The sequence below is a fragment of the Podarcis tiliguerta genome (assembly GCF_965153285.1).
Source record: "Podarcis tiliguerta genome assembly, chromosome: 10".
In the NCBI taxonomy this organism is placed as follows: Eukaryota; Metazoa; Chordata; class Lepidosauria; order Squamata; family Lacertidae; genus Podarcis; species Podarcis tiliguerta.
In genome coordinates, this window is record NC_139543.1 from 54033888 (window position 1) to 54048538 (window position 14651).

Consider the following 14651-nt stretch of genomic DNA (forward strand, 5'->3'; position numbering starts at 1 on the left):
CTCTCCACTATGACCTGTCCATCTTGGGTTCCCTGCTCGGCATAGTTCATAGCTTCTCTGAGTTATGCAAGCCCCTTCGCCACGGCAAGGCAGTGATCCATGAAGGGGCATGTGCAGGCTACCTGCTGCCAAAACGGTCCTCCTGCTGGCTCCCCCTCAGCTGTAGGGCAGCCGGCAGACTCCTCGTTGCAAGGCATGCAATCTCTGCAAAACAAAGCTCAACAGCTCTGGCTCCCCCCCCCCCCAAATGAAATAAAGTCAAAACATTTTTACAGGTAAAAATAAATAAAATTTCAATGTGGAGGGGGGTGACAAGAAATTTTTCGCACTGGGTACCACCTGACCTTGTTACACCACTGAAGAAAAGTGGAGGTTATTATTATTTCTCTTTTTTACTGTGCCTGCTTTCTTGCTCGGAAATGACAGCTAAACATGCAGCAACAGCAAGAGGAAAGAGCAGAAGAAGGGCCAGGAGACTTCTGTAATAGTTGGCAGTGGGCCCCTTACTGGAGTGTGGGCCTCAATCATGCCAACCTTTGCTACCAGTCCTTTCCTGCTTGGTGGGGCTGATAGTGGATACTTGTACCTGTCTAAGCAGCTGCCGCATGGAGTTTTCTCAATGTGTGCTATTGCTTTTCTTCATTGCTGTGACATCACATCCTGCTTTGGGAGGGGAAGCAGCTCAGGGGTAGAGCAACTACTTCGCATGCAGATGGTCCCAGGTTCAATCCTCTAAAAGAGACTCTTGCCTGAACCCTTGGTTTCATATGTGGTGGACCTGTAAAAGGGTAAAAGAGTATTGGGAAATAATTTATAATGAATTGAAAAAAATCTTTAAAAGCACTTTTCCAAACAAAACAATACCCAGAGTCCTTTCTGTTGGGGATAATTCCCAGGTGTCAAAAAAATGTTATTTATGTATAGTGGTACCTCAGGTTAAGAACTTAATTCATTCTGGAGATCCATTCTTAACCTGAAACTGTTCTTAACCTGAAGCACCACTTTAGCTAATGGGGCTTCCGCTACCAGCGTGCCGCTGCCACCCAATTTCTGTTCTCATCCTGAAGAAAAGTTCTTAACCCAAAGTACTATTTCTGGGTTAGCGGAGTCTGTAACCTGAAGCATCTGTAACCTGAAGCATCTGTAACCCGAAGTACCACTGTATGCCATTACTGCGGCCCGTGTTTCGTTAGCCCAAAAATGGAAAATGAGTGAGGTCTCAACCAAAGAAGAATGGCAACTTAAACTGATGGAATATGCACAGCGTGCAGACCTAACACATAGAATAAGAGAACAATAAGAACATACATTTAAAGAAGATTGGAAAAGGTTTATTGAATATATGGGGGGAAATTGTGTACATTTGAAAACATTGGCAGCATTAAGATAAATTCAGATGTCAATGCACTGCAACTCCCAGCAGCCTCAGCCAGGGATGATGAAAGCTCCACCACATCTGGAGGGCCAGAGATTCTCCTAGCAGTTCTGTGGACAATCCTGATTGAGATGAACCAAATACTGTAGGGAGCCCTGTGCAGAGAGAAAATGAGCCCTCCAGAAAATAAAGGAGTGAAACCTCCCTTATATGGGCGTCTTAATTAGTTTTTAAACAAGTGCATTCTTCCCACTCATTGTGAGCACTAAAATTTAGGGAGTTTACGAAGTTCCAGACAACAGACAAATAATTCATTCTCTTCACCATGGTCTTGTCTCACCAGAGTGCACTTTAAGGTGACTTCTTGTCAAAGGGATAAGATAAATTTTGCTGCAGTCATTTGTTCTCCGGCATCCTGAATGACAAAGGGCAACTCATGTTTCCCAGCTAAACAAAACTGCTGAAGTTCAGGAAATGCTACGTATTCATTGTGAATTATAACATGTTTGTGGAATCCAATTGTTTCAGAGGTTTTCAGTAAATCACAAAAAATGTTCTTTGGGTGGTCTGAGCAGGAATATCCCCTCCCCTAAAATTATAATATTTATATATTTATTTATTTACTTACTTACTTACTTACTTACTTTCTTTCTTTCTCCCCTCCTTTCTCCCTGATTTGTAAGGCAACTTACAAATAAAAAGAAGAACTGCTAAAAACAGGAAAACTGATAATTAAAACACAATAAACATTGATAGAATTAAACTAGGGACGCGGGTGGCACTGTGGGTTAAAGCCTCAGCACCTAGGACTTGCCGATCAAAAGGTCGGCGGTTCGAATCCCCGCGGCGGGGTGCACTCCCGTTGTTCGATCCCAGCGCCTGCCAACCTAGCAGTTCGAAAGGACCCTCGGGTGCAAGTAGATAAATAGGGACCGCTTACCAGCGGGAAGGTAAACGGTGTTCCGTGTGCTGCGCTGGCTCGCCAGATGCAGCTTGTCACGCTGGCCACGTGACCCGGAAGTGTCTTCGGACAGCGCTGGCTCCCGGCCTTTAGAGTGAGATGAGTGCACAACCCTAGAGTCTGGCAAGACTGGCCCGTACAGGCAGGGGTACCTTTACCTTTTTACTAGAATTAAACTACATACATATATAAACCATTTAAAACATACCAATGTACAGTGGTACCTTGGGTTACAAGCGCTTCAGGTTACAGACGCTTCAGGTTACAGACTCTGCTAACCAGAAATAGTACCTCGGGTTAAGAACTTTGCTTCAGGATGAGAACAGAAATTGCACGGTGGAGGTGCAGCAGCAGTGGGAGGCCCCATTAGCTAAAATGGTACCTCAGGTTAAGAACAGTTTCAGGTTAAGAACGGACCTCCAGAACGAATTAAGTTCTTAACCTGAGGCACCACTGTATTGTTATTGCTCAAAATGATTCCACACCAGCCATTTTAAAAGGAGATGTGCATTTTCCAAATCTTAATTTCAACTAGTTTTAGTAATTGAGTTTGGGTCCATTCACTGGGGTCTGAATAGAGACAATGGGTTTCCTGTCCTGCCACATACGTTAAAACATTTAGCTAGGCTAAAATGATTATGTTAGCGCCTGTTACTGCTATTATTGAATATTCTCTATGGCTATACACCAAGGCTGCTGTCCCATTCACACTTTCCCAACACCCTTAACAAAGTACTGTTGGCTTTTCCATGGTAAGGGCAAATTCTGATTTATTTCTTTTTTTAAAAAAAGGTACTTCCGCGTAGTGCAAATTCATATGCAACCTGCATGCTTTTACTTTGCTTTATTCCATTTTGCAGCTTGGGAGAGCACAGGCTCTTTATTTCAGCCTTCTCCTTGTGTCCTCAGCACTCTACTCTGAAGTAGCATCATTTTCTCTTGGTTGATCAGCTCCATTTACGCCGTCCTCCCAGTAGGTTGTTCCCATCAGTAAGAGCTCTTGTGCTGTATAAAAGGCTTCAGTGACAGCAGTCCATAGTTTGTCTGGGAGAAAACTGGAACTTCAGAAGTATTATCTTGCCGGAACATATGCTTGTGCCTATTTTATCTCTCAAGTTCTTTCCCGTTTCTAGCTATTAAAGACAGGAGAATAGACACGTTCTTCATGGCAAGGACGGGACAAAAGAACCCATTGTTTTGGATGCATAACCTGTGAATCTTGCAAAATGCCCTTCTAAATGCTGGGCTCCCCCACCCTCTTGCAATGGAGACGTAGCTCAGCTGTTGGTGTTTTCCGCTGGGCTTACTGTCAAAATAAAAATAAGAAGGCAAGATAGGAGATGAAATAGAATGGGAGGGAGAAAAGAAGGGATCATCCTTCTTTAATTTATAATTTCAAAAAGGATTATGTTAAATTCCCTTTCCTTTCTCGGTTTGCTAATGTTTATAGTTAATCTCACTTTCAGAATAGCTGGCATCTGCTGTAGCGTAATCCCTCTCTCGTGTTCTCTGCCCCCCCCCCCCTTTAAATAAAATATAGACATCCATTCTTGAAAGGTAGAAGACGGAACGTTGTAGCTTTAATTCTTCTTCACTTGCTTCCAGGAAAGGTTTGTGCAAACAGTTGTAAGAAAGTGAAAGGCAGAGCAGCCATAATGCTTGCTGTTTGGGTGCTGATGAAAACAGAGCAAGATGTACTGTAACTCTTCTTAAATTCTGACATCTAGGATGGGGTAGAGACACAAATGAGATGTCTCTACATCTCTCTGCCTGGCCCTTGGGTTTCAGGCAGATAACATTCCCAATCCTTCCTTGAGGTTGCCAGGATTGAACCTGTGATCTTCTGCATGCAAAGTATGTGCTTAGCCACTAAAATATGGCCACTTCTCACAATTAGCTTTTTTTTTAAAAAAAATTGCATTTTATTTTGTTTTATTGTTTTATGGTTTTATGTTTTATGATTAAATGAGAGCATGAAAGAACACTGCATTCTCTCCTTAAATATCTCATCCTGTACTTGCAGAGTACAGTTGTGGAGAACAGCAGAACCCACCCAGTCCTGCCTGCCACATCATCCATGAGCCAAAATCTAATATTGAAATGCTGTCGTTTCAGCAGAATGTCTAAATCCGAGATGAGTCCTGAAAGCATGCACAGAAAAGATCAAAAATGAAAAGAAGCAGCAGAGAAGACGAAGCAGGTCAGACGAGATGTGTCCTTCCATGTTTGACATGTTCAAGGATGCCTTTAGCTACCACAAAGGGTGTGGACGTTAGCAATGTTCCATCCAGCTATGTATGTGCTTAATGCAGGGACAAAAACAAGGCAGGTATTTTCTCTTCTTTCCATTGCTTTGGAAAGGCTAGGCTGGAAAAGGCTTGGAGAGGAGACAGAGAGGATGTATATTAAGAAAAATGATCATGCAGACACACCCCTGAAATGTGAAAGGTATTTTAGTGTCCTGCCAAAAAAATGCGTAGCAACACCCAATGAACGCTCGTTCATTCACTCTTCTAACCAATGCCCAAATGAGTAAATCTTCTCTGAGAGTTTAATGTATAGCTCCTGAAAACATTATGGTAACCTTAGAGGAGAGATGGAGAACCTGTGGTCATCTTGGTGTTGTTGAAACCCTACCATCCTTGGCCTTGACCATTAGTCATGGTAGCCACAGGCTGCCCAACCCTGTGTTAGAGTGAGCACACTAAGCCACACATATTTCAAGTTTCACAAAGGACGAGCTTTCCCCCAGTAAGACAGTGCAAAGGATTTGCTGCTCGTATTCTAGACTATATGGTTTGTATTTGTACATATGCACATACAGTTGAAATACATAGCTTCAAGCATTTACATATATCTCTGCAATTGGTTTCAGTCTTCTAGATGACCCAAATCATTACCGTCCATGTAATTGAGAGCCAGTGTGGTGTAGTGGTTAGAGTGTCAGACTAGGACCTGGGAAATCAAAGTTCAAATTTCCACTCAGCCCTGAAGCTCGCTGGGTGACCTTGGGCCCATCACCACCTCTCAGCCTAACATCCTTCATGGAGTTGCTGTTGGTATTACATGAGGAAGGGGTGAACCATTTAGGCCACTGTGGACTCGTGGGAGAAAAAGGTGAGCTATAAATGCAACCAACCAGTCAATCAAATTTTCTTGTGGCAAACTAGCACGCCATGGTAAACCCTCTGAAGAATTACTGCTCTATGCTGAGAGTGTGACAACTGTTTATTTGGGTGTATCACAGAACAATCTCAATCTAGTGTAGACTGTAAATTCTCTGGAGCAGCGACCATGCTGTTTCTGAGCTCTGTGAAACACCCTGTTAGCAGTACTATTCAAGGCATTTGCTTCAACCCTGGCACCATCTTCCCCATCCTCACACTTAGCATCTCCTGTTGTTGTTGTTGTTGTTGTTGTTGTTGTTGTTGTTGTTGTTGTTGTTGTTGTTGTTTTCCCCTTGAGGCTGAAGAAGTCAAACTAACCAACCTAATTGTTGATAATCTGGCCACAGGCTGCTGTTGCTGTTCAACCTGGTTTCACTGCTACAGAAAAGGCACCACTTAGTATGTCTTTACAGTATCAAATCCCATTCACTTTTAAGGGTCCGACCTCCTTTCTTTGGATTCTTTTAAATAAAAAAAAAACCCTGCTTGATAGCATTTACTGAAAAGACACGCTGGTGCTCTTCTGAAGAATTAATCATAAATCCTTCATCTGTGAACATTTGGAGTGCTGGTTGTTGACTTTGCAAGCTGCAAGGCAGGAAATTCTTCACATTGTTGACCTTCCTTTATGATTCTAGCAGCATTTTGTGGCATGGAGCTTCGTCTGATTTGTTTTGGAACATGTTCCCTCCATAATATCCCTAGCAGCCTTCTCTTTTATTTAGTGATGGGTTGTGGCCTCAAAGTTTGGATTGGCTCTTGGCCACTGGATTCTTGCTAGGGGGCTGTGGAGGATCCCAAGTAGCAGATTTGCACTTCAGAACTTATAAACCTCCATACACAAAAACAAGGGGGACTGTCACCGTCCCAGTGGATACAGAGACGGGAGTGATCCTCACAGGATGCAAGACGCAAGCAGCAGTCCGTGTCTTAGCCAGACTTTCCCAACCAGATGTCCTGCCTGAATTCATGGAGAGCCACAGCTAGTCAGTATAGACGATACAGAGCTAGATATACCAATTGTTTGCCATCACATAAGGCAGCAACCTGCATTCCTATGTTCCACTTCCCAGTGATGGCAACCTGGCTGACATATGTGTGATCACTGCACAGACATTCCCAACTACCTGGAGTTTGTGGGCCATCAAGGTGGCTTGAAGAATCCTCCCTACATATTGAAGAACTGTCCCAACAAGGATACAAAACAAGAAATGTTCAAAGGGCGTTCCGATCCATTCAGCTTCTTAGGAGTTCTTGTACAGTAGTACCTCGGGATAAGAACTTAATTCGTTCTGGATGTCCATTCTTAACCTGAAACTGTTCTTAACCTGAGGTACCACTTTAGCTAATGGGGCCTCCCGCTGCCGCTGTGCCGCCACCACACAATTTCTGTTCTCATCCTGAAGCAAAGTTCTTAACCCGAGGTACTATTTCTAGGTTAGCAGAGTCTGTAACCTGAAGTGTCTGTAACCTGAAGCGTCTGTAACCCGAGGTACCACTGTACGAGCTTCTCAGCTTCTCCCTCAACATATAAACACTTACTGCGAGCAACTTTAGGCCGAGACCAAAAAACAACAACAACCAAGAGCCCCTGGTTACTAACAAGATTCAGCTGCCAATCATCTGTTTTTCAAGTAACTTTTCCTTGGAAGTCTGTGAGCCATCCTTTTAAGGGGTGAAAAGTTGCCTTTGGGCTCATTAAAGGCATCTGGAGGGTGTGGGGATCCTCTTCCCAGTGTTTATTCAGCCAAGCTGATGCTGCTGGAAGAGGTACAGCTAATCAAGCCAGTGCAAAAACGCAGGAGTCTTGGGTTTGAGCCGTGGCTTAACCTCAGAGGCTGGGAACATATTTCATCACAAGGCCTGCATTTTCTAGTCTTCCAGAGGCAGTGGGTGGTGTAGGAGGGCTTCCACTCCTCACACACACCTCTCCAGCCTTCCAGGCAAGCAAGGGGCATTAATGCAACTCAATAACACATTTCAGTATGTCAAAGCGCTTGAGAGGTGCGGAGGAGGATCAAGACCAGCGAAAGTTGTGGCCTCTGGAGAGAAGGAGTAGCTTGGGGAGGAGGCTTTGAGAATGGTCTCCTGTGGGAGGTAGTGGACTCTCCTCCCTTGGATGTTTTTAAGCTCAAGTTGGATGGCCATCTGTCATGGATGCTTTAGCTGAAATTCCAGCATTGCAGGGAGTTGGACTTGATGAGCTTTGGGGTCACTTCCAACTCTACAATTCTATAATTCTATGAGAGAGCTCAAAGGGCCAGTGATAGAAGCCCAGAGGGGTGCATTGGGCCCCTGGGCCTTAGTGTTTTCTCACCCCAGCTTTTCAAAGTCATTATCATAAATCAGGCTTCCTCAAACTCGGCCCTCCAGATGTTTTTAGCCTACAACTCCCATGATCCCTAGCTAGCAGGACCAGTGGTCAGGGATGGTGGGAACTGTAGTCTCAGAACATCTGGAGGGCTGAGTTTGAGGAAGCCTGTCATAAATGATTTGATTGTGGGGAGCGCAGAGTGAGGAAATGCAGCAGCAGAATCAGACACCTTCATCTGCCCCAGCTACAACTAAACATGTCTCTCCTGTATCAGTCTCTACTGCCACTTGGGTTGTATGTTTTCCTGAAAGTCATTCAGACAAGCATACCCTCTAATCAGAGTGATGTAACTAACACAGTACCAACCATATCTGACCCAGATAAAGCAATAGTTAAGTTTAATTATAGTTAGGGCAACTGACCCCTTTTTTCAGCAGCCTGCATTCCTGAGAATTCAGTGATGCTTTGCACTGCACCCAGCTTTGACACTGGTAGAGGTAGAAGAAGCACCTTGTCCAAGGTAGCACCTGGAGATTATGCCCGGTTTTAGGTCTCAGGTTCAGTATCCAGCAACTTCAGATGTCCCCTGCTTGAAACCCTGGGCATTTGCTGCCAGTCAGTACGGTATTGAGTTTGATGGACCAACAGACTAACTCAGCATAAGGCAGCTCTCTATGTTCTGTCGTTGATGCAAAATGTGAGTCCAGAATTGTACAGTGGCACAATCTGACCAAGACACCTTTGCTATAGCTCTTAACCATCTAAATAAGGCATAGTGGGCTTTTGATCTGCAGGCCCAATCTTGCCCACCACGGCTCTTTAACCAGCACTCTCCCCAAGGCACAGACCCTTCTAGTGTCCCATTCAGCAGGGGTCTACATAGCAGGCTTCCTTGTTTCAATACTGTGTGCCAAAACATTCCAGGCAGAAGCAGGAAGCAGCAAAGTCCCATGTGAGATCTCCCTTCCTCCTCCTCCTCCTCCTCCTCTTCCTCCTCCTCCTCCTCCTCCTCCTCCTCTCATGCCGAGATAGTATGAGATGCTGTTTGAGGCATGTCATTGCTCTGTTCTCCCCCAGCAGCATATAAGGAGAGGGTGCAGCTGGGGGAGGCTGAACACACGCCGAGAGCAACTGACCTTGATGTCTAGAGACAGAAGCATACCAGACCCATGAACCACCATGGAAAAGGAAAACTGATTTCAAGTGGAGAATATGCTTAATTGATAAGAGGACTGAAGTTAACTCCATGATTAGAGGAGCAGAATCGTAAGGGCTTCCGTAACTTAAAAGGGGCAAACACTGTGCTTGATAAGTGGCAGTGCCCTATAGTAAGAAGAGTCCTCAACTTTTTCCAGGAGGAATAAAGGACTGGCCAGAACCTTCCAGTGAATAATAGGGCTCTGAGGTCACGTCGAGCCTAAACAAAACCATTTTACTGAAGTGAATGCACTGAGTATTCTCACGGATAGCATCCCAGGAAGCATCTGGGTCCATAATAGAAGACCTTAGTCTAGACCAGACTTTCTTAACCTTGGGTTCTTGAAGTTCTTGAAGTACAACTCCCCTCATCCCTGGCCACTGTCCATGCTGACTAGGGATCATGGGAGTTGTAGGGACCCAAGGCTGAGAAAGCTGGTCTAGACTGAGATGCCTTAGAGAACTACCTTTCCCAGGTTCTCTGATGATTGAACACTGCTAGGAACATAGAAAGAGCCTTCTGGATCAAGCCAGTAGCCCATCTAGTCTAGTATCTTGTTCTCACAATGGCCAGTCAGATGCCTATGGGAAGCCCATATGCAGGACCCCTCCTGCAGTTTCCAGCAAATGGTATTCAGAAGGATGCTGCCTCCAGCAGTAAAGGCAGACCATCAGGGTTAGTAGCACTTTAGTGGCGCTGAAACAGCAATCTAGTTACCAGGGAGGGAGAATTATCCCACCAGTTTCCAGAGACACCTTTCTGATTCCCTACTGGTGTCTTGGCCTCCAGATGGATTTGAGAGAAGCAGGCTGGCAGAAATGACAGGCGAAGCCCAATATGGGCCAGGCCTAAATTTGAAAGGGTCTGGGTTTGTTCCATATTGGGATGAACCTTCTTGAACTAGGAGAAGGTTGCTTGTACTCCAAACAACCTATCCAGCTTTCCAACAAGCAAATGACTGTTTTTTGCTTCTGTAACTTGGGCTCACAGGATAGCTCCCAAATTTCCAGACATCTGGGAAAGAGTTTGGTGTGCTAAACTCCTGCAGAGATGAGTTCTGTCTTTGGGAGGTTGGATCAAAACTCTTAAAGAAGGGACTCCTGGGGGGATCTCAAAAATTTATCACCAGCATCCAAGAGATTGTCAGCCTGGATTTAGGGTATACTTTCTTATGTACAAGTAGCTGGTACTATTAAATGTGTTCCAGTTACACTGACACTCCAAAGTGGTCTATACTTAGCAATTAAAGAGCCACAGAGGAATTGAAGAATTAGAGGCTTCCTTCCAAGGCACTGCTAACTATTGTTTATGCAGCCTTAAAACCACAAAGCCCATGATGCAACTTGAGCAGGAATGCACAGGATTGAGTGCAAGTTCATGCCATTAAAATATTTAAGAAATTTTGCATGTGGATAAGAGCACGAGGCCTTTGATTAAAGAATGCAACTGAGAACACATTGGAGGCATGGAGACACAATGGGAAGCAGCTGAAATGGAAAATGGCAGATGAGCCTGGAGACATGAACTGGAAATGAAATTCATCTATGACCAAGTACACCACTGTACCAACCTACCCACTTGTTCTGACAAAAGAACAAAGACACTCGCTTCTGAAAAGCAACAGGTAAAAAATGTTGAAGTTTGGTATCATCACAGTAGAGTGCAAAAATAGAGAGTCTAGTAAGAGTGCAGGTTGAAAGAATAGAGAAGGTCTATTCCTCATAGCAAACAGTCATTCTGTGCATAAGCTTATAGGTGGCCAATATGGAGTCAAGAGGTTAACACTAACGCTTGCTAACACTAGTGGACTTGGAGAAGAAGTAGGAAGGAAGGAAGCCTGAGAACCCAGGCCACATATCAACAAGTACCAGTAGTTCTTTAAGGAAGAATCTACAAGAAAATGATAGGCTGCCTTTCTGACTATTGCCCCTGACTGGTTCAGGTAACTTATTGCAAGCGTTGTTGCTTTCCTCATAACTAAGGAGGGTGCCTTGCTTGTTTCCCAAGGGCTCCAAGAAGATGAGGAGAGAGGCCATAGCTCAGTGGTGGAGCAGGTGATTTTTGCAAGTAGAAGGTCCAAGATTCAACCCTCAGTATCTCAAGTTAAAAAGAGAGAGAGAGATCAGGTAGCAACTGATGAGAAAGACCTCTGCCTAAGACCCCGGGGGAATAGGCAATGCTGGACCAAAACAGGCAAATAAAGGTAAAGGTACCCCTGCCCGTACGGGCCAGTCTTGACAGACTCTAGGGTTGTGCGCCCATCTCACTCAAAGAGGCCTGGGGCCAGCGCTGTCCGGAGACACTTCCGGGTCACGTGGCCAGCGTGACATCACTGCACCATTTACATTCCCGCTAGTAAGCGGTCCCTATTTATCTACTTGCACCCGGGAGTGCTTTCGAACTCTAGGTTGGCAGGCGCTGGGACCGAACAACGGGAGTACACCCCGCCGCGGGGATTCGAACCGCCGACCTTTCGATCGGCAAGCCCTAGGCGCTGAGGCTTTCAACCACAGCGCCACAGTCTGACTTAATATAACTAAAAGAAATCCTATTTGCAAGGAGCTCAAAGTGGCATCCAGGAAGGTAGAAGAGCCAAACCTGGTTAACTGCAGCCATAGAACTACATCAAGTGCCTGTGGACCATTTCTTAACCTGATGGTTCTTAAAAGGTATGTCTTTGGGGTGTGATCTGGAACGAACTGCACTAGCATCACGTGGCTTGCTGGGACCATTGATGCATTCACACACGTATATTTACACTGGCTCCATGCAAAGGGAAACGTTCCCCTTCTTGTATTTTTAGCTGCGATGACTTCATGCTTCCAGAGCTGCATTTCCTTCATTAAAATGTACACACCTCATTGAGGATTCCCCAAATAGAACAGTGCCGCGAGACTATATGCTAAGCGGAGTAGCCAGGCAACGGCTGCATCAAGAGACTGAAGGCTCATTCACCAGAGGGTGTTTCCAAAGTAGCTCTTGGCCCAAGGATGGTTTCGCCTGTTTACATGGTGCTGCCAACACTGATCAAGCTACGTGCGCAGCATGTGCTGGAGGCTTGGTGAAGGCAGGAGCTTTTTTCATGTACAAGGCATTTTCTGTGTGAATGCCAGGTATCCACAGCATAGTGTTAGAGGGCCCAACTAGGACCTGGGAGACTGGGGTTCAGCTCCTCGCTCAGCTGTGAAGCTCATGGGGCCAGACACTATCACTTCATCTAGCTCACAGGATTCTTGTGAAGTGAAAATGAAAATGGGGAGAATCATGCGCTGCACCTTGAGTTGCTTGGAGAGAAAGGTGACTGACCTCAGCTGTATATTCCACTGATTAAATTTTATATTGATTGTTGTGGTATATTCTTATACTGTATGGTGTTTCGGTGTTTTTATCTTAAACAGTACATAAGTGCTAAATCAGACATAGGCAAACTCCGGCCCTCCAGATGTTTGGGACTAAAATTCCCACCATCCCTGACCACTGGTCCTGTTAGCTAGGGATGATGGGAATTGTAGTCCCAAACATCTGGAGGGCTGGAGTTTGCCTATGCCTGTGCTAAATGAAATAGTGGTGAGCAGTGGTGGCTTCCCCTTTCCACCCCTGTTTTTTAACAGGGGGAAAATGTAGCTAGACTGCTGCTTGGGACAACGCTTCTCAGTAGCCAGCATAGGGCACCCTCTTCAGCTGAATCTCTGTAGAAGGATGGCAGACCAGGAGTAGGCACCGACACAATTCAGATTTGTGCATCTGCTTTGGCTCTTACTAGAACCATGAGGCCCACCAAGTCCAAAATTGTGGCTCAGCTTGGTTGCATTCAACTAACTGCTACTCAGAGTAAACCTACTGAAATTAATGGAGCAACATTACTCTTGGCTATTAATTTCAGTGGGTCTACTCCACTGATGGTGCTTATTAAGAAGAAAGGGTGAGGGTGCCTTTGAATACATACTCACTCAGGGAATTTGTGATCAGGACAGTATACTTTCCCCAGCAATCTAATCTGGGGGAGAAGGTGTGGGGAGTTTTGGTTTGCTGCTGTTGTTAGAGAATAGGGAGTCAGAAGGCCTTGCCAATCTAACAAACATCACCCAGAGATTTGCCAGTAGATCCCAATCTACGTTCTGCCCGGCTACACTCTGAACAGCATGTCAACAATCTTTACAACTGCCTCTACAAAAATTGACTAAGATCCAGACACTGTTTGTACTCTGCACTGAAAAGGAAAGAAAAATTATGCCACAAGGTAATCACATGGTTTCAAGAAAAGCAACCTTCCTCTGTTTCATGTGTATATTTTGCACATAATAAACATGTACGGCTGTTGTCATGCAACAGTTCACTAGGCCCCTGACTCATGGTGCTGTGAACGACATCAAGATGGCAGACGGGGTTCTCAGAGATGCTGCATCATCAGAGGCTGAGGAGGAGTGAAGTAGAGAATGGAGGCTTATTATTTCCTATAGAATTCGCCAAAAATCTGCAGGGGGTGTCTAAATCCATTTTCATAATGGCACTTAACATTTGGAGCAATCTAGCCCTGGGTTACCAATGAAGTGTCCACCAAAAGTTGTTGGAATACAGTTCCCATTACCCTAGTCAGCATGGCCAATGGACAGAACTACAATGGAAATTGTAGTTCAACACACACACACACCCAAAAATCTGGAGGGTGCTATGAATTCAATGGGAGAGAATTAAGCCTTGCTTAAAGATGTGCCAGGACGCGGGTGGCGCTGTGGGCTAAAGCCTCAGTGCCTAGGGCTTGCCGATTGAAAGGTCGGCGGTTCGAATCCCCGCGGCGGGGTGCGCTCCCGCTGTTCGGTCCCAGCGCCTGCCAACCTAGCAGTTCGAAAGCACTCTCGGGTGCAAGTAGATAAATAGGGACCGCTTACTAGCGGGAAGGTAAACGGCGTTTCCGTGTGCGGCTCTGGCTCGCCAGAGCAGCGATGTCACGCTGGCCACGTGACCCGGAAGTGTCTCCGGACAGCGCTGGCCCTTGGCCTCTTTGAGTGAGATGGGCGCACAACCCTAGAGTCTGTCAAGACTGGCCCGTACGGGCAGGGGTACCTTTACCTTTTAAAGATGTGCCATCAAAAACAGCAAACCTTAAAAGCACTTAACTTTGGCTGGATCATGCTCATTCTTCAAACTGCATGCTGTGAGAATATGAATGTGGTCTCACTAAAAGCTCACTACATCTTCCATAAATGTGTCCGGTTTGTTATTAAATATTGTTTTACAAGAGCATCAATCCAAGTCAAGGATTGACTTCTACACACCTTCCACCCAGTAGCGACCTGATTGGCTGAAGTCTCTTCCAGTGTTCTCTATAAAATAAATTGGCACCGAGAAAAACAGAGCATTCTCTCAATGAGCACGACCCACTCCCTCCTTTATGCATCCAATATGTCACTCCAAGAGCTCAGGCTTTGATCACGAGGACATGCGTATAGCAGACTGCAACCCTAAAGATTTAATAGTGCTCCTTAATACAGCTACTTGTGTCTGTTGACACAGGGAAATTCCAACTGGCCTGACTACTGAATGGAACTGAAATACAAAAATGTAATGATATTTATATACCCCCACAGCTGCCAGCAAACTCACATGCGTCATGAGTCATTCCAGATGTGGATATA